General features: G+C 40.0%; 1 protein-coding gene across 2 annotated transcripts in view; it reads right to left on the reverse strand.

The window, feature by feature from the left end:
* The window catches only part of MSRB3 (methionine sulfoxide reductase B3), a 175217-nt gene extending 154429 nt beyond the window's left edge, over positions 1-20788 (reverse strand). Inside the window, exon 1 of one of the 2 annotated variants that reach the window (XM_040491498.1) lies at positions 20646-20788. The gene's annotated coding sequence lies outside the window, so the exon portion shown is untranslated. Of the gene's footprint in view, positions 1-19921; positions 20023-20645 lie in introns of those variants that run through there. The other variant, XM_040491499.1, reaches the window with a different exon arrangement.
* Between the last annotated feature and the right edge of the window lie 73 nt (positions 20789-20861).

The raw sequence follows: 20861 nt of genomic DNA on the forward strand, positions 1-20861 counted from the left end.
CTAAAAAGTATTTCTTAATATTTAAAAAGTGCCAATGAGAAAGCAAAACCCGCATCAATCATTTTTGATTACTACAAAAAAATGCCTTCAGAATTTTTCAGTATGACTGTTTCATTTTGTTGTGTTTACATAGTACAGTTTCCTTTTGCTTTTCTGTTACTAGAGTTCAAATTCAAACTTTCTCACTGACGAGTTAGGTTTCATTTGGCAAGTTTCCTTCTGAGCTTTGAGAATCTTATCTGTAAACACGGAATTTATAAAAGCTTCCTTGCAAGACTGCTACTAGAGGAGCACCTGGCACAGAGACACCTCTCAATTAAGACTACTAGTCCTTCCTTAAGTAACATTCTCTATTGATTATTCGTTAATACCACCCCCCCCCCATGGAATTTGCAGAACTCAATGTCAGTGCCTCTTCGTGACATCTTATATAGTTGATTTTCCTCATTGAAACATTCTTCACTTGTTCTTTCTTTTTTTAATTTTTCTAAGTTTATTAATTTTGAGAGAGAATGTGAGGGCAGGAGCAAACAGAGAGAGAGAGAGAGAGAGAGAGAGAGAGAGAGAGAGATTCCCAGGCAGGCTCTGTACTGTCAGTGCAGAGCCCAAAGCAGGGCTCAACCTCACCAACCATGAGATCATGGCCTGAGCTGAAGTCAGATGCTTAACCCAGGCGACCCTTCGCTTGACTTTTCTATGACACTACACAGTATCATTTTCTTCCTCCCTTTCCAGAAATCACTTCTCTATCTCTTGTTGTATTTCCTTCTGATTTCCAAACTGTGGTTATGCTTCAAAGCTACCTGTTCAGTGCCCTGTGTATTTCTATTTAATCTCTTTCTTGCACATCTCACCTACTCTTACGACTTCAACCATGTGAAGATGTAGCTCCAACACTGAATCAAGCTCTACTGCTGCATCTCTAATATCTATTAGACAATAGCACCAGCTTGCATCTGTGCACTGTGTTCTAATTTACAAGACAATTGCATATAAATGGTGATATAGTGTTATATAGCTTACAAGAAAGAATCTTTAGTCACACTTTATAGTATCATTCAAATATTTTGCACCCATATATCTTACTTGATATTACTATTAATGATAATCATTTTTGAGCACCTGCACTAGGTCATTTTGTATGTAGGTATGTATCATTTAATCCTCTTATCAACCCTCAGGCAGGCATTCCTATATGTTGTAGTCATTGGTGCTATTTGCCGAGCATTTCTGACTCTCCGTTTTCCAGGCAAATTAAGAATGCACTTCCTGACCCCATGTGATCGAGTGAGACCATGTCATTAGTTCTGGGCAATAAGTTGTGAACATAAATGATAATGTATGTCACCTCTGAGACACAGCACTTAATTGTTGCTATGAGACTCTCCAGAACTTTCTTTCCTCTCCAAAAGTGACCCGTAATTTCTATTAATTAGATAGTGGCTGCTCCATTAACGATGATCCTAGAGTCCCCCCACTGACAATGAATGTGCAATACAAGCACGAAATAAACCTTCAGTGTTTTAAGCCACTGGGATTTGAGGATTATACATTCCAGCAGAATCTCTGGTTCAGAGAATAATTTGCTTGAGGTCATAAGGCCAGTAAATGATGCAGCCAGAATTTGAACTGTGGTCTCTATTAATCTCTTCTACCACATGAAAAATTCTTCAAGGGCAGGGACTCTTGTGCTCCAGATTGTGTCCTTGTTTGGGAAAATAACTGGGTCTGGAATGATTAGAAGTCCAATACGAAAGACAACGAGACCACCTTGAAAAGCCCAGAATCTCTCTCATTAGTCAGCCCTACTATTCCTAAATACCCCAAAGAGAATCTTACCTTGGTCAGAAAACACAGCTCTCTTCTCATACTCAGATATTAAAGGAGAGACCTACTTCACCTTGGATCACCTAGAGATAACAAACCAGTCTCAGTCCTTCAAGACAAAAGTTTTCACTCAGCTGCAAAACTAACTGAGTAGTTCCTGGTCACAATAAAATTCCTGAATACAATGAACCTAATTCCTGAAGTGACTGAAAGAAAGCTCCCTGAGCACTAACCATATTCCTTCGGTGCTGCTTCTCTTATGGAATAAACAAGTCAGTGCCTAGATGCAGACCTTAGAAATACAGCGCCCTGATTTTAATCAATGTATGAAAAAAGAAAAAGAAAAAACAATCCATTTGCCATGACTTATATCCTTTCCAGTGGCCCAGAGATCATGACCCTGAACCTAAGAAGAAGGAACTATGGCAACAGCTTATTTTTTTTACCTGAAAGTAAATAAGTATGGAAGTAACAATATGAGCTTTTAGAGACCAGCTACACACAGAGATTTGGCTGCAGTTTCAGAAGAGAAGGCAAACATTAGTAACATCACGTTTTAAAACAAAAAGAACATTTATATTGTGGACAAAATGTACAGAAGGCCAGAAAGAAAGGTAAAGGAAGGGGTAAGAGTATCAGGACTTCATAAAGTAACACCAAGAGATACTAACTGGACCAGAAAATGCTAATTGACTCTTAGAATCCACTCTTCCTTCTTTGTGTTAGTAATAGAACCCTCTGCAATTTTTTTTTAAATTTTTTTTAATGTTTATTTATTTTTGGGACAGAGAGAGACAGAGCATGAACGGGGGAGGGGCAGAGAGAGAGGGAGACACAGAATCGGAAGCAGGCTCCAGGCTCTGAGCCATCAGCCCAGAGCCCGACGCGGGGCTCGAACTCACAAACCTCGAGATCGTGACCTGAGCTGAAGTCGGACGCTTAACCGACTGAGCCACCCAGGCGCCCCAGAACCCTCTGCAATTTTAGCTGAACATACTGCTACCTTTCTCAGCCTCCCTTGCTGAGACCATGATATTAAGTTTTGGCTGATGGAAAATAATTCGAAAGATCGCGTCACCTCCTTTACAAAGTCACTTACTTCAGCCGTCCTCTTCCTTGGGAAATGGCAACGACTGTAGCAGCATGCCTGGACCGTGCCATGGAAGCTACTTGAATGGGAAGGCAAGCTACCTGTGGGCTATTACCTACCCTGGGCTACTGTGGGAGAAAAAAGAAACTTTTGCTCACGTAAGTCACTCTCCTTGGAATCTTTGTCACAACTGCTTGGCATGTAGCCTACCAACAGCTGATGAACAAATATTTATTGTTACAAAAGTGAATAGTAAGGGAATTTCAAAGTCAACAGCGGTAGACAGATTGGAGAAGAGAGAGCAGATAGATCCTTCTTTTTCATGACTGGATATCACACAAAACAGATGAATCAAGAAGCAGTGCTATAACTATATTGACTAAAATTAGGGAACTACCAGAACGATTTAAAAACATTACTCCAGAAGAATGACACAGAGATGGAGACGGGGGTGGAGTTGGAGATGGTTCCCGTGTACCAAGAACCATGTGCAGGTTTTTCATAAAAATAAAGCTTATATGTGCAAAAAAGATGGAATGCCTTAACGGACCATTTCACCTAAAGAAAGAGTTGCTAATGTAGGCTGGCTAAATCCTACGCCTGGGACTATAAACTACAGTATCTACATCTATCACTAAAAGAGTATTTTTAATGAGTTGAATATAAGCCCTAAACATATGTGTCCTTAAATCATGTCTCAAATATTTTAAGTTAGAACTCTGCCACCATTCCAGGAAAACAGAAAGTTTTAGCACCGGAAACTGCAAATAAATATTTGCTCTTGTACCAGAATTTTAGCATTCCTCCCCTCCAAGTTTATGTTCTGCTGCAGAACGTAAGAAAATTATACAATGAAATTCTCATGACGGTATGTGTTGTGGCTTGAATCTGATAGCGCAGATAAAGGAGAAGTTTTATGAAAATGGACTCCTATCACACTGAAAGATAAAGCTTCACGGCCTCTATCAACTACCCTTTGATCCCAAGTTGGACTTAGGAGAGAGGAGAAGACATGAATGAAGTCATAGAGCGAAAGATATCTAATATTTTACAAAATGTCTTTCTACTTTGTCCCACAGTAGTTTTCTTTACTAATTTTAGGTGGTCAAATCATGTTTTTAAAAGAATTTGGGTTTTCCATATGCATCTCAAACTATTCATTTGTTTGTTTCTTTACCAACTTATTATTGGTAAACTCAATTTGTTTCTTTCTGTACTAATTTGTTATTCTTTCTGTATTCCTGATCCTCTTAAAAACTACTTCCATCCACCCAGTCACTAAACTCCAAATCTGAGAGTCATCCTCATTTTTTTTTTCATTTTAACCATTCATATCTAATTGACACTAAGTGCTGTCAAATTTATTTCCAAGATACTGCTCAAATACATCCTTTTCTTCTCATCTTTCATCTAGAATGCAGTAATGGCCCCATATGGTCTTCCTGCCTCTAACCTGAGTCCCCTCACATCTACCCTCCCTACTGCTGCAAAAGTGCTGTGTACTAGTTCTGACCATGTCAATAGCCCCGCTTCAAGTGCTTCCAAGCTCACTAGCACCTACAAGGGAAAATTCAGCCAATCTGGCCAGGCATTCAAGACCTATCAGCTTCACTTCTTTTCCTGCTTATATAACTTCTGCCCTCAACACTCCCTGGTACATGATAGGCTCCATGAACTCTCTTGTCCTTTACTTTGACTCTAGTACCTTACACAGTGCCTAACCCCTAGTAGGCACTCAATAAGTATTTTTTGGTAAATAAATACTCTGTTCTGATGGTGGCCAACTATTTATCCTACCCTCGCCACACCACCCACAGACTCATAAAAGGAATGAACTCTTCATTTTTAGCCTTCAAGACCAGTTTAGACATCAGTTCCTCCAGGAAACTTTCCCTTATGGTGGTTCCACACACTCCTCTCCCTATCCCTTCCATTAGAAAGGAATCAACTCTTCTTCATAGTAGTTCTTACTTCAGTGCCTCTATTATTATAACTACTTCTGCACGTTAGAGTTTCAGGTTTATATATATGCCTCTCCTACAACCTCCTTGAGAATAGTCAGTGGTATTTGCCACTGTAAAATAAAGGCTCAATAAATGTTTTCATGGAACGAAACTCAAATGTCACTTCCTCTGTCTTCCCTCATCTCTGTGCATAACATCCCAGTTCCCGTAAGACTAGAGTCCTATGCTGTATCTAGTCAATGTGGTATACAGGAAAGAGGCAGAGCTGGGTTCAAATTCTGACTCCATCACTTAGCCCACGTGATAAATCTTGAGCAAATTAGTTACTTTCTCTGATCCTCAGTTTCCTTACTTACATAATGTAGATCATAACACTTACTTCATTAGGTTTTGGAAGGATTAAATGAGATAATATTTTTGAGAGCAATTAGCAGACTGCTCAATGAATTCTGCTCCCCTTACTGAGAAGAAAAAAAGTCAGAGCTATTGTGTAGAGACAGAAATAGAACATGAAAGGGTGTGTATGTATGTGTGATGTGTGTGCATGTGCATATATGGCAGCGTTTAATTAGCTTAGTTTTGGACCAGGTTAAGAATGAGGTGCTTGTCTAACAGACAACTAAGATTAATTTGAGATTAGTTTTTCTATTACAGCAGTATGTTTCAGTGACTGCCAAAAAAAAAAAATCATATCTTTGACAAAAAAATTTCAAGTTTTGCAATCAACTGTTTCAGTCGTTCACACAGAGTGATCTAACTTTATGCGTGAGTGAGACTAATGTACTAATAAAACAGAAATCTGACAAAGTAAACTTTTGGTCAACTCTAATTTCAACATTTCAGTAAGAGTTAGAAAATACTGTTGCAATGCACCTAAAAACTGTCAATGTCACTCACAAAGATAAAACTGTTCTAGAACTTATAATGAATTTTGCATCACGACTCAGAATTAGAGGTACTGAATTTCCAGTACTAACCTTGTGACTGATACTAATTTGTCACTTGAATGCCAGTAAATTCTATTATTCTTAGGCTCTTCTTCCAAACAGATGCTAGCAACTTTTTATATTTCATAATTACACTATTATTTACATTTGGGTTATTCTATAAGCATTTCAAAGCCTCCTAATTGTGCTTTATTGGATTCCTCTTATCAATTAAATGTTGTTTTGCAAATAAAGGGCTTACATGTTATATAACACTCTGTAATTCCTTCAGATAACAAGAGAGCTCAGGAAACATGCATGCATATATTCTGCATGCAGGGGAAAAAAAGGCCTCAAGGATGAACTCTAGCCAAATGATACAATGATCATAATATCCTTAAGAATGGTAAAATTGAGGTAGAAAAGGTATGATGGTAATCACTAAAGGCAGTAGATGTTATATAATTAAGTGAAATATGTTCTCTCCTTAAAAGAGAGAACATATAAAAATAACACTTCTACAATAACCATGTGGATCTATAGCCCCACTTTCGTTAACAAAGGCAGAGCAGAAAAAATAAAAGAATCTCAGACTTCTCCTGCAGAGAAGAGACAAATGCTATTTATTGTATCCTGGTTTTTTTTTCAAATTTAGTATTTAAATTAGTTTAGGCTCAGTGATGTTTCTAAACACTTTTTCAAGGTCATAGAAGTTAAAATATGTCAACCTTTCAAATCCCGATGAAATATAAAAGCAAATAAAACACAGAAACCATATGGCAAAATACTGAAAACTAAGAGGAAAAGATCATAAAAAAAGTATAAAACAACAGGACAAGGAATGCCATCATAGATGTCCATGATAACATAAAATATAAAGGATTTAAATGCACCTACTAAAAAAATGATTCTCATATAGAGTTACAAAACAAAGAAATGACAGGGAGGGAATTTTTAAAAAGCAGAGATAAAGAGAGCCTGCACACTTGCATACACATGCACACCACACACACAAAGGCGGCAATACAAGTAAGTATCTTTTAAAGAGAACAGAGAGGAAGATGTGCATCCGCACTGGAAAGTGAAATAGGATAAACCCACTCTGAAATACTTCTGCTAAACAAAGTGCAGAGCAAACGTACTGGAGAAGAAGCCAATCCCAACTCCTCTCATGTGCAAACATTGTTCCTGCAAGTTAGTGAACGAGAATCCAGCAGATACCTGCCAGGATTGTAAATAGGCGCCAGGGCCAGAGAGCAGGTAGGTCACAAGTATAAAGAGCTTAATAACTGGCACAGAGTATATGTAGAGCCAACAGTTAACTCTGGCAAGCACTTCTGGCATGGAGGCCACACTAAGCAGGGGTTCTGAGGTAATGCGCATGCCTAGCATACCACAGATTTGGGAAGCACTGCCATGGCTGACTTCTGAAAAAGACAGGCAAATGTAGGGAACTAGGGGCACTGCCCTGGAAATTCTGGGCGCTTCGATAAGAGAAAAGACACCGAACCCTAAGGCACCACTTCTTGTTCCAGTCACCTCCAGTTCTGATGCTCCTTCCCCTCTCTCTACACTGTGGCCACTGGAGTCAGAAAATTAAACTACAGTAAACCTAAACTGTTCTCGTCTTCTCTTTATCACCCTGAAAGATTAGGAAAAGCACACATCAAACTCAGCTACAAGGCCTCTCACTTCCCAAACTGGACAAGCCCACACTGCATTCACCCTTTACTCTATTTAACAAACAGATGCTGGGGACAAAGTGAGAAACAATATGCCATGGTCCCCGCCTCTGTGAAGCTAACATATTGTGAGAAAGACACTATTAGCAAGTGCAGTAAGGATCACAGAGAAACAAAGGGGGCATAAATACCCTTTATCACAGAGGGAAGTAGTCTAGTTGTCGGGGGAGGGAGGGGAGGTCAGGGGATGGGGAGGGCATAAGAAAGCCTTCCTGAAGGTAGTAACATTTAAACTAAGAATAAAAGATAAAACTGTGTTGCCCATATTAAGAATGAAGAAACAAGTGTCCCAGCGGCAGATAAGAATGAGTGTAGTCTGTTGGCAGTTATGAAAGAAGAGCATGTCTGGATGGTGTAGGTAAGAAGTACAGGGGGGAGACGATAAGGCTCACAAAGTAGGCAGAAACAAATCCTGGAAGTCATTATAAGAATATGGAACTTCAGGGGCGCCCGGATGGTTCAATCAGTTAAGCATCTGACTCTTGGTTTCGGCTCACATCATGATCTCATGGTTTGTCAGATCAAGACGCATGTCTTGATGAGCACAGAGCCTACCTGGGATTCTCTTTCTCCCTCTCTCTGCGGGTCTCTCTCTCTCTCTCTCTCTCATTCATTTTTTTTAACATATTAAAGGGGCTTAAGACACAGCCAGCCAAGCAGAGATAATACAGAAGCAAGTGATATACAGGACTGTGGCTTGGGAAATAGATCTGGCTTATGGCTAGATTTAGGAGGAGTTAACTTTATACAAGTGGAACTAAAGCAATGGAGTAAATTAGATTGCCTCAGAAAAGGTATAAAATGAGAAGAGAAAATGTCAGAGCCCTGAGGAACTTCAACATTTATAGGTGAGCTGGAGGACAAAGAGTTAGCAAAGAAGACCAAGAACAAGCACTGGCCAAAGAAGGAAGGGGTCAAGGAAAGTGTTGTTCCAGAAAAACAATGATAATGGCATGTTGCTAGCTAATGATAAGGATGATAAGGATGTTGCTAGCTAACATTTACTGTGAATGAACTCTGTGGAAAGCACTGCACTAAGTAATCAACATTTATTATCTAATTCAACGATTATAACCATCTATGTGGTAGGAACAATACTATCACCATTCTACAAGTGAGGAAAACTAAGGCACAGATACTTTAATTAATTTGCCCAGGATCACATATATAACAATAACAGTGCTACAAATCAGCAGAAAAGATTATTTCTAGAAGTAAACAGTCAATGTATCAAACGCCCTGAAGTCAGGAAGATAGGTACCCAAATTGAGTCCATTAGGTTTAGTGATATGGACATGATTCATGGCTCCAATCAAAGAAATCTCAGTGGAATAGCATGGAAGGTTCCTCTCATTTTCTTAGATCCTATAGCCAATCCATCGGCAATCCATGAGTTTTGCCACCAGCACCATTATCAAGTACACTAGACTTTAATGGTTTACCTGCTTCCATTTGATCCCTACAATCCATTCTCCACACAGCTGCCAGACTGATTATTTTAAAATGCAAATCAGATCTTGTCACTGCCTGCTTAAAACCCACTAATGGCTTCCATCACACAGAATAATATCTAAGCTCCTCATTATGGTCCAAAAGCCCCATATGATCTCACCATCCTCTTTGCCGTCAACTATAACCATCTTCCCTCCTGCTCCTACCACAGAATGGTCTTCTCACTCCTTCTACAACAGGCTATGCTGGTTCCAAACTGAGAATGAAAGTAACTAGTCTCTCTAGCTCATGCTGCATCCCCAGAGATTAGAGAAGTTAGTTCCTGATACATAACACAGATTTAATACATATTTTTGGATGGATAGGAGATAGACAGCAAGAACATAGACAACTTGTAAAAACAACTTGGTCACAGAGGATGATGGCAAGTGGAGTAGGCTTTTTGTTTGGTTATATGAGAGAAATATGAGCATGTTTAAATAAAGGATATTAGGAGATTATCCAAGACCCTGGGAAAACCTGAAGACCTCATAAACTCACAATGTAAGAGAAAAAAAATCAGTTAGGAAATTAATCAATTTAGGAAAAAATTAAAGTTATACAAGAAAGTTACAGTACAAAGGGATTTCACTCTCTACGCTGAAGTTTTTTGTTCTGCAATTTGAGGGGTTGAGGAAAATCAGTAATTTCCAACCACTACCAAGGACTTCTCTTTACTTAATTATTTTCCTTCATGATCGCCCATGGTTACTTCACACTGAAAGGAGGTTCTGATTAGCAATTACATATGTCTGATTAATGAAATAATTACACTCAACAAATGCAACTTAGCTGGCAAATCCAAGGCTCAGGAAGATTAACTGATTCATTTAAGGTCACAGAAATATTTTTTAAAAGAGGATGCCTTTGTCTAAAAATGAAGAAAATGGTCCAAATTAGTGCAGGAAATCAATGGAACCAATTCCAAGCCACATACTAAAGGAAATGACTGAAAGATTTTAGAAGAATAATGAAGAAGGTATATTTTTTAATTAGGGGAAAAAGCAATAATAAATCCCAGAGAATTCTTTAAAACTTACATTAAAAAGTCATGGTCAAACCATGAAGGAAATTAAACTACAGCATGACATTAAAAACTGGTGTTGTGCAGGAGAACCAGCTTGAAGCTCACACTAGGGTCATTCTTTTTTGAGAGTCACAAAAATGGTTGAATACCTTAAAAAGTTAAGTGGGAAAAAATATAACTAAAAAAAAAAAAAAAGACTACATAGGAGTCACAATAGTATAATGAGTAGGAACATAAACTCTGCAGCCAGACTGCCACAATTCGAATCATAGTCATGCAAATTACTGAGTTCCTCGCTCCTACGGGCCTCATCTCAAACATGAGCTCTCATGGTAACATGCTACCTCCTTGATAAAGTTGCCATGCACAGTAAATAAGTTAATATATGTAAAGGGCAAACACTTAGACCAGTGTCTGGCACAAATAGTAAATACACTAGTAACATCTATATGTGAGTATTTGCCATTATCATTATCACTATCATTATTATCATCATTTGGGATATATGGATGGTGAAGCATAGAAGCAGTGGGAGAAAATACAACAATCTGACTTCACAGGAAAATAGAAGCACCTTACCAGATAAGTGTGAAAGGAGCAGAAATAAATAAAAAGTAGAAAAACAGGGGCGCCTGGGTGGCTCAGTCGGTTGAGCGTCCGACTTCGGCTCAGGTCACGATCTCGCGGTCCGTGAGTTCAAGCCCCGTGTCGGGCTCTGGGCTGATGGCTCAGAGCCTGGAGCCTGCTTCCGATTCTGTGTCTCCCTCTCTCTCTGCCCCTCCCCCGTTCATGCTATGTCTCTCTCTGTCTCAAAAATAAATAAATGTTAAAAAAAAAAATTAAAAAAAAAGTAGAAAAACATATGGATAACAAAAGAAATGTTCATCTTTAAAAATGAGTTACAGACACCAATATGGATAACACGAATATAATGTGATGGGGGGAAAAAGCAAGTCACAGAAGTTACACAGCAGATGACACCATTGACAGGCCTCCAAACATGCAAAAGTAAATAATAAAATATGTAGAGTTAGATACATCTATGGTATAACTATAAAAAAAAGAAGCAAGAGTGTATTAGTTATCATTTGTGTGAAGTGATCATCATAGAATGCAGGACTGTGGGTACTCTGAGCAGAGAGGGAAGCTGTGAATGAAGGTCACACAGGCAGCTTTTACCATTCCACTTTTGAAACGGAGTGGGGACACCTAGATTTTTAAAAATTACTCTGTATGTCTTATATAGAGATGTGATATATTCTTTGTGCATGTGAAATATTTTATAATAAAAAAGAGCAAATGTTTACTAATACGTTTTAAAGGCAAGAGAAGTTTGGTTTTTTGTTTTTTGTTTTTTTTTTTTTACCTAACTAGTAAAATTGTTTTTCTTCCTTAAAGCTCAATGGAGATTTTCTTCTTTAGTGATAAGAGCAAATTAACTAGTTTAAGAATTAAATATATTTCAGGGCGCCTAGGTGGCTCAGTCACTTGAGCGTCTGACTTTGGGCTCAGGTCATGATTTCACGGTTCCTGAGTTTGAGCCCCAGGTCAGACTCTGTGCTGATGGCTGGGAGCCTGAAGTCTGCTTTGGATTCTGTGTCTCCCTCTCTCTCTTCCCCTCCCCCACTCATTCTCTCTCTCTCTCTCTCTCTCTCTCTCTCTCTCTCTCTCTCTCTCTTTCAAATGAATAAATGTTAAAAAAATTTTTTTCATTAAAAAAAAGAATTAAATACATTTCTAGAATGGTCAAAAGCAAATTCTACTAGCAGTGTACCCTAATTAAAAGAAGACCGTTCTTATCTGAGATATATCACCAAGCCTAAATAAGCAATTCTTAGCTATACATTTAGGACAACCAATATAATTCCTAGTGCTTACTGCCATTACTTCAAATGGGATAGCTAATATGATGCTTCTAATTCACTGTAACCTATCCTCTAAATAAATACTAAATCTTTAAAAGGGTTATATAACTTTGCTTATGGCTCAAATTACTGAGCACATTAGGCTACAAAGTTCAAACAGAAGATCTTAGTCACAGAACAATATTTATACTTAGTTCCACAAAACAGACAACTTGAACCAAACATAACAAGAAAAGACATAATTACATATAATTAATTATGTCATTTCCATTAAAAATTATGAAAGATACTTGCAGACTTTTAGACAACCCATACACTCACTACAGAATCCATACACTACAGAATCTTATATATTAGGTATTATTCAGTCCAACCAATTCATTTTGCAGATGTGAAGACTGAGGCACAGAGAGCTTACGTGTCTTAGACAAGAAAAGGACTAGGAAAACCCAGTCTTCCAATTTGTTATCCAATGTTCTTTTTATCACACTACACTGATTCCTTTGCAACATGAACATATGCACAAGGATGCAAATATATTAATGAGTATGCAGTTTTTCAACTGGCTCTGCAAGTTGGTAAACATCCCCACCTCAACTATGCTCATCCTGGCTCTCTACAGTGACCTAACTAGAGGGCATATAGATAGGAAAGATGGTAGTGTCTGCACTTTTTCATTCTCAGTTACTGTGAGGCCAGGGCTCCCAGGGACCTTCGGTCCCTCAATTGCTGTCCTATCTAATCTTCTGGACTGTGTACAGGGAGATATGGCTCTGCCTTTCTTTCCTTATACACACTAATCTAAAATAACATATCCACCTCTAATAGTCACTGTAGATCTCTCCCAACCCCAACCACACCCAGATTCTCTAACAATCAAACTCGATATAAATTAAGAGAAATTAAATAAATAAATACACAGCAAATAAATAAATAAATAAAAGTCACGGCTCTCTGATTTACACAAAAGCTGTCCTGATATTTTTTTAAAGACTCTAACATGCAGCATAGGCTTATCTTCAGTGTTGTCTTAAATTTAACATATGTACTGAGGGAGTGGTTGGTTTTGTTTGCAGGTTTTTTCCACTTTAAACAAAATAAACTGACCTAAAAAACCATAAAGATTCATCATGTAATTTACTGTAATAGAAGACAGTTATGCCATAACAGAGACTGCTGTAGGGATGTATTTGTATGCAAATCACCTATTAAATTTCATCCTAAAAACAGGAGGACAGCCCTAAGAATGATGCTCATATACCTGAAAATATAATTATAAAACGTATTCATATACTAATCCCTGAGACTGCTTCACAGCCCAGTCTTAGCATAAAGTACATTGTCTGGCATAAAATAGTCAACTGCTGTTACAGGAGCATGTTGAGAAGGGTTCTTGTCATTCCAAAATTTCAACCATGGTCAGATTCTCCACCCCATTCTAAAGTGAGGTGACAATGAGTCACTGAAAGCTGAGTCCAGAAGCTCTCTGAGAGTATCCACAAAGCAAGAAATCAAGCTGTCCGTAGACTCTATATACCGTAATTCCTATACATGTGTACTTTCCAAACATGAGAATGCTTTTTTTTATATTAAAAAAAAACTCATTTAAAACCTCAATAGTGGCTTTTTGCTAGTAGGCATTTTCTCAGTCAAAAGCCATAAAAACACAAATACTACCATATGAGATGGTTCCTTTTTTTAAATCAAAGTAGAAATTATTCTTAATACTCTAGACTGAACATAAATATGTCATTTTAGACAAATGTAATGAACAGTGTACTATTTTTAGAAACAGAATCAGGTTATACCGTTGGTCAGGAAGCCAGGCCCTGAGAACACATGTCCTATACCAGCATTATTACTCTATTTCACTTGCAGTCATCTTCATATCTTACAAACCTCTACAGTTTGTGCAACTGAAGTCCTCTCAATGAAGTAAATCCCCTCTGCTTTCCTTCAGAAAGTCAGATATCAAGAAATTGTCTCGTGGTTTCCAAGTCAGCACTCAGCTGGGTAACCCATTCTTACAAATGCCAGGCAACAATGCCACTCCAGGCTACCATGGCGAAATGTCAGAGATCGGGGTATGGTGGCCCAGGTGGCCAACTCAAGTGTTCAAGAATCGTGCAGGTGACATTTGAAAAGGTAAGAAAAACATGGCATTCTGTAAGAAAGAGGTAGGAATGTGATTTATTATACTTTTTTATTTTATTATAGTTTAGGAAATTGTCAACAATTATTTTATGGATAAGAACTTGACCATGGCAATAAAAAGTGCCCACAGAGAACAACAACCCAGAAAAAGCCAAAGAGTACTTCATCTGGTGGCAATCACATTGGCTTCACGTTCTTGGGGAAGGTAAAGGGAGGAATGAGGAGGGGACAGTGTAAAATGTGTGTTCAAGGCCAAATGAACCACTTGTGGGAAGCTTAGAGTACAGACAAATCAGGGCTTGGTGATGAGGAAGACATTTAAGGAGTTAGTTCCTTATCTTACCATAAGCCACTGGAGAGGTTAAAAAGGGAAGAAGGAGCAACAATTTTGCAGTTTGGGAAGGTCTTTCTGGGTGCAGTATCCTTTGTTCAAGGCTTCCCATGTACTATTTGTGGAGTGCGTAAATGTGATGTCCCCTAAATAAGGAAAGTTCATGGACAAAATGCCACATACTAACTGGGCATCTTTCAAAGCCAGATGAAACTGCATCTTCTTGATGATGCTTTTCTTGTCCCCTCCCTCTTACTCCAGTCAACAAAAATGTTTTGTTTTCTTCTCCCCTTTATTTTTAATCTTCCTTACTCATGATTTTTTTTAAACTGTACTGCTTCATTCTTTTTTTTTTTTAAGTTTGTTTATTTTAGAGAGAAAGCGAGAAGCAGCAGGGGAGGGGCAGAGACAGAGGGAGAAAGAGAGAATCCCAAACAGGCTCCCCACCACCAGCGCAGAGTGGGATGCGGGGCTCAAGCACATGAACCATGAAATCCATGACCTGAGCCAAAACCAAGAGTCAGATGCTTAACAGAACTGAGCCACCCAGGTGTCGCATACGTTTGATCTCCAGACCCGAACCTTCCATTTCTGATTCAGCTACTTGTCTCCACATTAATATTCTACCAGCACCTCAAATGCAATAGATCTAAAATAAAACTCATTTTTTATCCTCACCCACAAACCTCCTGAGTTCACATTCTTGCAATCACCCAGGCCTAACGTCTTTCCATCATCTTTTATTCATCCCTCTCTTTCACCATCTCCAATTAATTGTTTATTTCTGTCCAATCTATATCAGCAACACTTCTCCAATCCCACAGTCACTAACCTAGCTCTTCAGTCTCTAAGAAAAACTCAGGGCACCTGGATGGCTCAGTCAGTTGAGCATCCAACTTCAGCTCAGAACATGATTTCACAATTTGTCAGTTCGAGCCCCACATAGGGATCACTGCTGTCAGCACAGAGCCTGCTTCAGATCCTATATCTCCCTCTCTCTCTGCCCCTCCCCTGCTTGTGCACTCTCAAAAGTAAACATTAAAAAAAATATATCTTATAACCCTTCTTTATTAGTCCAATGGTTTCTTTCCTGACTCAGTTCATCCTTTGGATTATTAGATAATATATCTTATACTCCAACTTTGATTATAATATTTTGAGGACACAAAAGACTTCTATCTCATAGCTTACTAACCCAGTCCAAATTTTCTGGCCTAGGATTAAAAGCCCTCCACGTAGGGGCGCCTGGGTGGCTCAGTCAGTTAAGTGTCCGACTTCGGCTCAGGTCATAATCTCACAGTTTGTGAGTTCGAGCCCCGCGTCAGGCTCTGCATCAGGCTCTGTGCTGACAGCTCAGAGCCTGGAGCCTGCTTTGGATTCTGTGTCTTGCTCTCTTTCTGCCCCTCCCCTGCTCATGCTCTGTCTCTCTGTCTCAAAAATAAATAAAACATTTTTAAAATTTGTTTTAATAAAAATAAAATAAAACTTAAAAAAAGTCCTCCACATTCTAGGCCACACCTAATCTTCAATCTTTTATCTTCACACTATTTCCCTTCAAATAGTCTCCAATGATTTTCTACGCCCACCCTCTCTATCTGACCTGGTAAATACTGGGTGCTCAACACAAGTGGATTCCTTCCACATCAGTTTGCTATATTCTCTTTCCCCATCTATCTCGGTTTGCAGGAAAACACTCTATCATTCTATATATGTGATTATCACACAGGAAATTACAATGTTCATGGAAAAGCCTACAATATCTAAGAAACAGCAAGGACTGAGAAAGAAGAGCAGTGGCTGAACTCCAATGTCTGAAGAAGAAGGCAGTGACAAGCAGGATGCCATACAAGCTTCAGATCATTTGAAAAAGCTGGGATCATTATACCTGGGATGACGGATGCTAACAGCCCATCCGAAGTCTTCTACATGATCCATTTGTCTAATAGAACTTACAGTCTAGTGAAGAAGATGAATACATATGGATTTGATAATGCAAGACGGTAAAATCATGCTCCAATCAGGGTACAAAATGTCTTGAAAACACAAGGAAATGACAATTCTAAGAGGAGAAGAAAGCTTCACAAAAGACCATGAGATGGAGCCTTAAGGACAGGTTCCAAGAGAAAAATATTCCAGACAGCAGAAGCAGTCTAAAGGAAAGTAGAGATGGAAAATGCTAGACATGTGAGAAACAGGAAAATAACTAAGGAACTCCCTCAACTATTACTATTTTGAAAGTCACTAATTATTACGTAAATAGTTTCAATGAATTCACCCTGAAGAGCTATTTGAGCTCAGCATTCTAATGCAGTGAATTCCTAAAAATATGCAGATGATTGTAGGATGGATCAGTTGTCATTAAAAAGGATTTTCAAGTCAGGTGGATCCTGAGCTGCGTTGTAACTCCTGAATGTAGTGCTAATCCCCCCTCCCTCCCCCCCCATTTACTCCCCAAAGGCTCCTCTTCAGCATTCCTGCCTCAGTATGAATGAACTGCTCTAACATCCTAGGATCCCAGTGAAGGTGGCTTTTCCACACACAGTGCAATCAAGAGAAAATTATACCTTTTAAGGACTAATAACCCCATAATACAAAATGTAAAAATGCAAAATCAAACCACGTAAATGTCTGCAGTCTCTACTACAAAGAATTCTAAAATTAAAAGAGACCTTAGGGGAAATCTGTGTCAACAATGTGACCCACGCTATGTCTACTGCGTTCTTTCTCTCGGGAATTTAGGATCAAGTCTCAACGTATCAGTCTTTCCTTGTGCTTGGAACCAAGGGACACGTAAATACTCAGGGGCTGCTGAACAGTCACATTCAACCATGAACACAGGAAAGCGGAAAAAAAATGGTCAGCAAAGAAAGAACAGTGAAGCAAAGAAAGGCAAACAGTAGAGAGCAGGAAAGTTCCAGGTTTTCCAGTCCCTGGTCCCTAATAAGGTCTGTCTGCATTTGGCTCCCATCAAATTTCTTTCTTTCGTTTTCTTAAAACTAGTTCATGTTCGTTTCTGTTATTTGCAACAGAAGCTTAAATGAGGCAATAACCAAATCCTCTATAAAGTCAATTGGTTGATTTATTACTGACCTACCTTTTCTATAATTTCTTTTCTCTTTATTTGCATTTCCTTAAAAGTCATAAACATGACTTTGGTATGCTATAGAGAAAATATGTGAACAAGGATCAGGAATCACGTTGAGCATTTTAAAAGAAAATCTCACTGTGCCCAGGAAGGAGAAAATACAGAAATACTCAAAGTAAAGCCTTGAGCAATTTGTACAGCAATCACAGATGCTAACTAACAAGTAGTAAATGAAATAGCTATCTGATTGCCCTCCTATCCAAACTCAATTTAATTCTGAGTAAACCAGATGGGTAGGTCCAAGTATGATCAATAGGGCATTTTGTAGGAATGTAGGGCATTTCATCTGGAATGCCTCCAAAGAACTAGTCACAGGCCTCCAACTACAGAAAAGTTTGGGTGCCCTACAGTGGTATCCCTAACCCAAACACAAATTCCAAAACTGAATACCAGACCATCTTAGGGCCTGGGCTTAGCTGTCCCCAAAGAGCAGTGAGACATTTACGCCAGGACATAACCAGCACCTTCTGCTATTAGAGAGGGAAAGAGAAAGTAACAGAAGCTTACTATCATGGAACTCTGTCAAGGTGTGTGCAACTGTGTGCATATGCCAGATATCAAGATGTTCCAGAGGCAGATTCAGGCTCCCAAACCTGGATCCATACCAATCATTTCTGACTACAGGTAGACCAGTTTAACATGCACAACAAGTAAGAGTTGACAATCAGAAGTTTGAATCAATGTAGTCTGGGTAACTGCAGCATTTTATAAACAAAAACAATATTCCAGGATCCTGGAGTCAGAAGGGACACGGAGACTATGTCCAACTTCATCACTTTACAGAGAAGAGAGCTAAACATCTGAACCGAATCCCCAGCTATAATAAGTAACACAGCTGAGATAAAATCAAAGAATTGCAACCGATAACAGAACCAAAAAGCATTATTTCCTAAAGTTCCTCTTTAATGGTTGAAATTTCATTTGTAACTTAAAAGAGATAAACGTATTTGAATAGGGAAAACCTATGAAACTATTGTTGGGATCTTCTTTGCATATTCTTGTTACTTGGGTTTAGCAAAACAGTAAAGATTTCTGACCTAATGGGTTAACACTTTAGCTAAGATATTAGAACAAGCACCTTTAAAAGCCAAAAAACCGTGAGTTGATTCAAAATCTAAATTATGTTGTACGTTTGCAACCTTGGCAGACAGGCAGTTTAGGCACTGTGACAAAATTCTCCATGGCAGAGAGCTACTTATTTTAATATAAAAAAATTCCAGACGTTCACATAGGGCCCTAATAAAAGTCACCAGAAATTAGACTTATATGTCAGCAGGGACCAAAATTAAAAGAATGAATGTTTAAATGGTCCAAATATAAATTTGGTGTTCAAAATTGCTGGAAAGGGGCCACAGTACGGTGGATTTGGGTCTTCAAGGGCTGCTTTACCACAAGTATTAGGTAAGTCAACATATCACTGAAGGAAAAAGAAAAAAAAACCCATATTCCCTGGCAGTACAATCCACTCTTTATCGTGCAGCACAGTATTTTCTAGAAGACCACTAATAAAAAGTGCTGTTAGAACCTGTTGTATTTCCCAAGAAGTACTATTAAAGGTACTCGTAAAATACGAATTCATAAAAGATCTTAAAAAAAAAAAAAACAGTACTAATCAGTACTGTTTTCAATCATGCAATTGATATCATTGCTTAAATTAGTATTTATAAACTGCACATTTAATAAAATTAAACATTTAAAAAGCTCCCATTAATCTACATTGGCAATTTTATAAGTTACCTGAATCCTGAAGATTTTTGTTATAGACGAGACCAACTTTTAAAATCTATTTTGCCACCAGTGTTACAAATGGAAATATGAAGAAACAGACCAGAGGGCTCTGAACATAAAGTATGCTTAATAGAGTCGGCTTTCAACTAATTTATAAGTCCTAATTGTAAGCCATATCTAATGTTGACAGTTTAGTCTACTGGTGGCAAAACCAAAAGCAAACTAAAATTTTCTAATCTCAACTGAGGAACTAAAATTTTTGTTCTATCATTCCAGAAAAAAAAAAATTAAGAACTGAGAAGCTCTGATGATTAGTAAGTTAGATACTCATCACAAATAGCAACGTTCGTGCAATTTCACATTTACCTAAACCTACATTTGTAATCTCTGATCATTACTTTTCATAAATAACCTTACGTAAAAGAAAAAGCCCTCACTAATATTTGAAGAAAACGATCTTCAAAAATTATCGTGTTAAGACCTCAGAATTACCACAATTATAGTCCTAAACCAAGGAATGCAGGAATGGTACCTTCCGTTCACACTTTCGTTCACTTTAAAACAGTTCACTGTAAAACTTACAAAACAGACTCGGATGCTTTTTTCCCCTTAAAAACAACAAGACTGGTACCTGGCATACTCGGGGTTTTGTTCGGTTTTGGCCTATTAGATACCAGCGGGGCCCGCGGGAGTCTGAGCCTGAGCCTGAGCCTGAGCCTGAGCCCGAGGCGCGGGCGACGCGGCGACGGGGGGGGGGGGGGGGCAGTGCGCCCCCGGTGTCCCCTCCTCGCCTCCCGCCGCTCCCGGCGCTTCCTCCCGGCGCGTCGGCGCCCCACGCCCCTCCTGGACGCCCGGCGGAAGGCGCGGGCCTGACCCGCGCATTCCCACGCGCCCCGGCCCGTTGTCCGAGCGGGCACTTTGGCGGGGCGGTCCTGCGCCGAGCGGGGGCTCCGGGAGGCCCCCTGCGCGGCGTCCCTCCCCTGCCCCCTGCGGGCTGCCCCGCCAAGCCCCTCCCCGGGGGCCCGCGCCGGGCGAGCGCTTCCCTCGGGCTCAGGTTCGCGCCGGGGACGAGATAAGGTGTCAGCGAGGCGGCCAGACGCCTCCCGTAGGCGGGGGCGAAGCCAGTTTGACCTCCTTCCATCCACCCCCCCCCCCCACCCCCCCCACACACACCGCCCGCGAGGGGCGCTCCTCTTCCGCGCCCCTCCTGAGCTCAGGAAAGGGGGCGTCCCCGCAGGAGTCTGAAGGGGGCGCAGCCCGGCGCTCGGAGGGGATCAGGAGTCGGGGTCACACCTCAACTCGGCAGGGCTGGGGTGGGAAGGGGGAGGTGAGGCGGCGAAGGAGCCCGAACTTACCTGACTGCGCGGCTCCCCGCGCCGCAGTCGCGGCCAGCCAGAGGCAGAGGCAGAGCGAGAGGGGGCGCGGGAGGGTCCGCCGTGGGCGCATGGAAGGGCCGGGGAGCCGCCGCCGCCGCCGCCGCCGCCGTCCGAGCCTCGCTCCCTCCCTCCCTCCCTCCCAGGCTCCGGGCGACGGACGGGGCGGCGGGAGGCATGACGGGAAATTCCTGGGCA

This window comes from Herpailurus yagouaroundi, unplaced genomic scaffold, assembly GCF_014898765.1.
Source record: "Herpailurus yagouaroundi ecotype Mexico unplaced genomic scaffold, PumYag 182, whole genome shotgun sequence".
NCBI lineage: Eukaryota > Metazoa > Chordata > Mammalia > Carnivora > Felidae > Herpailurus > Herpailurus yagouaroundi.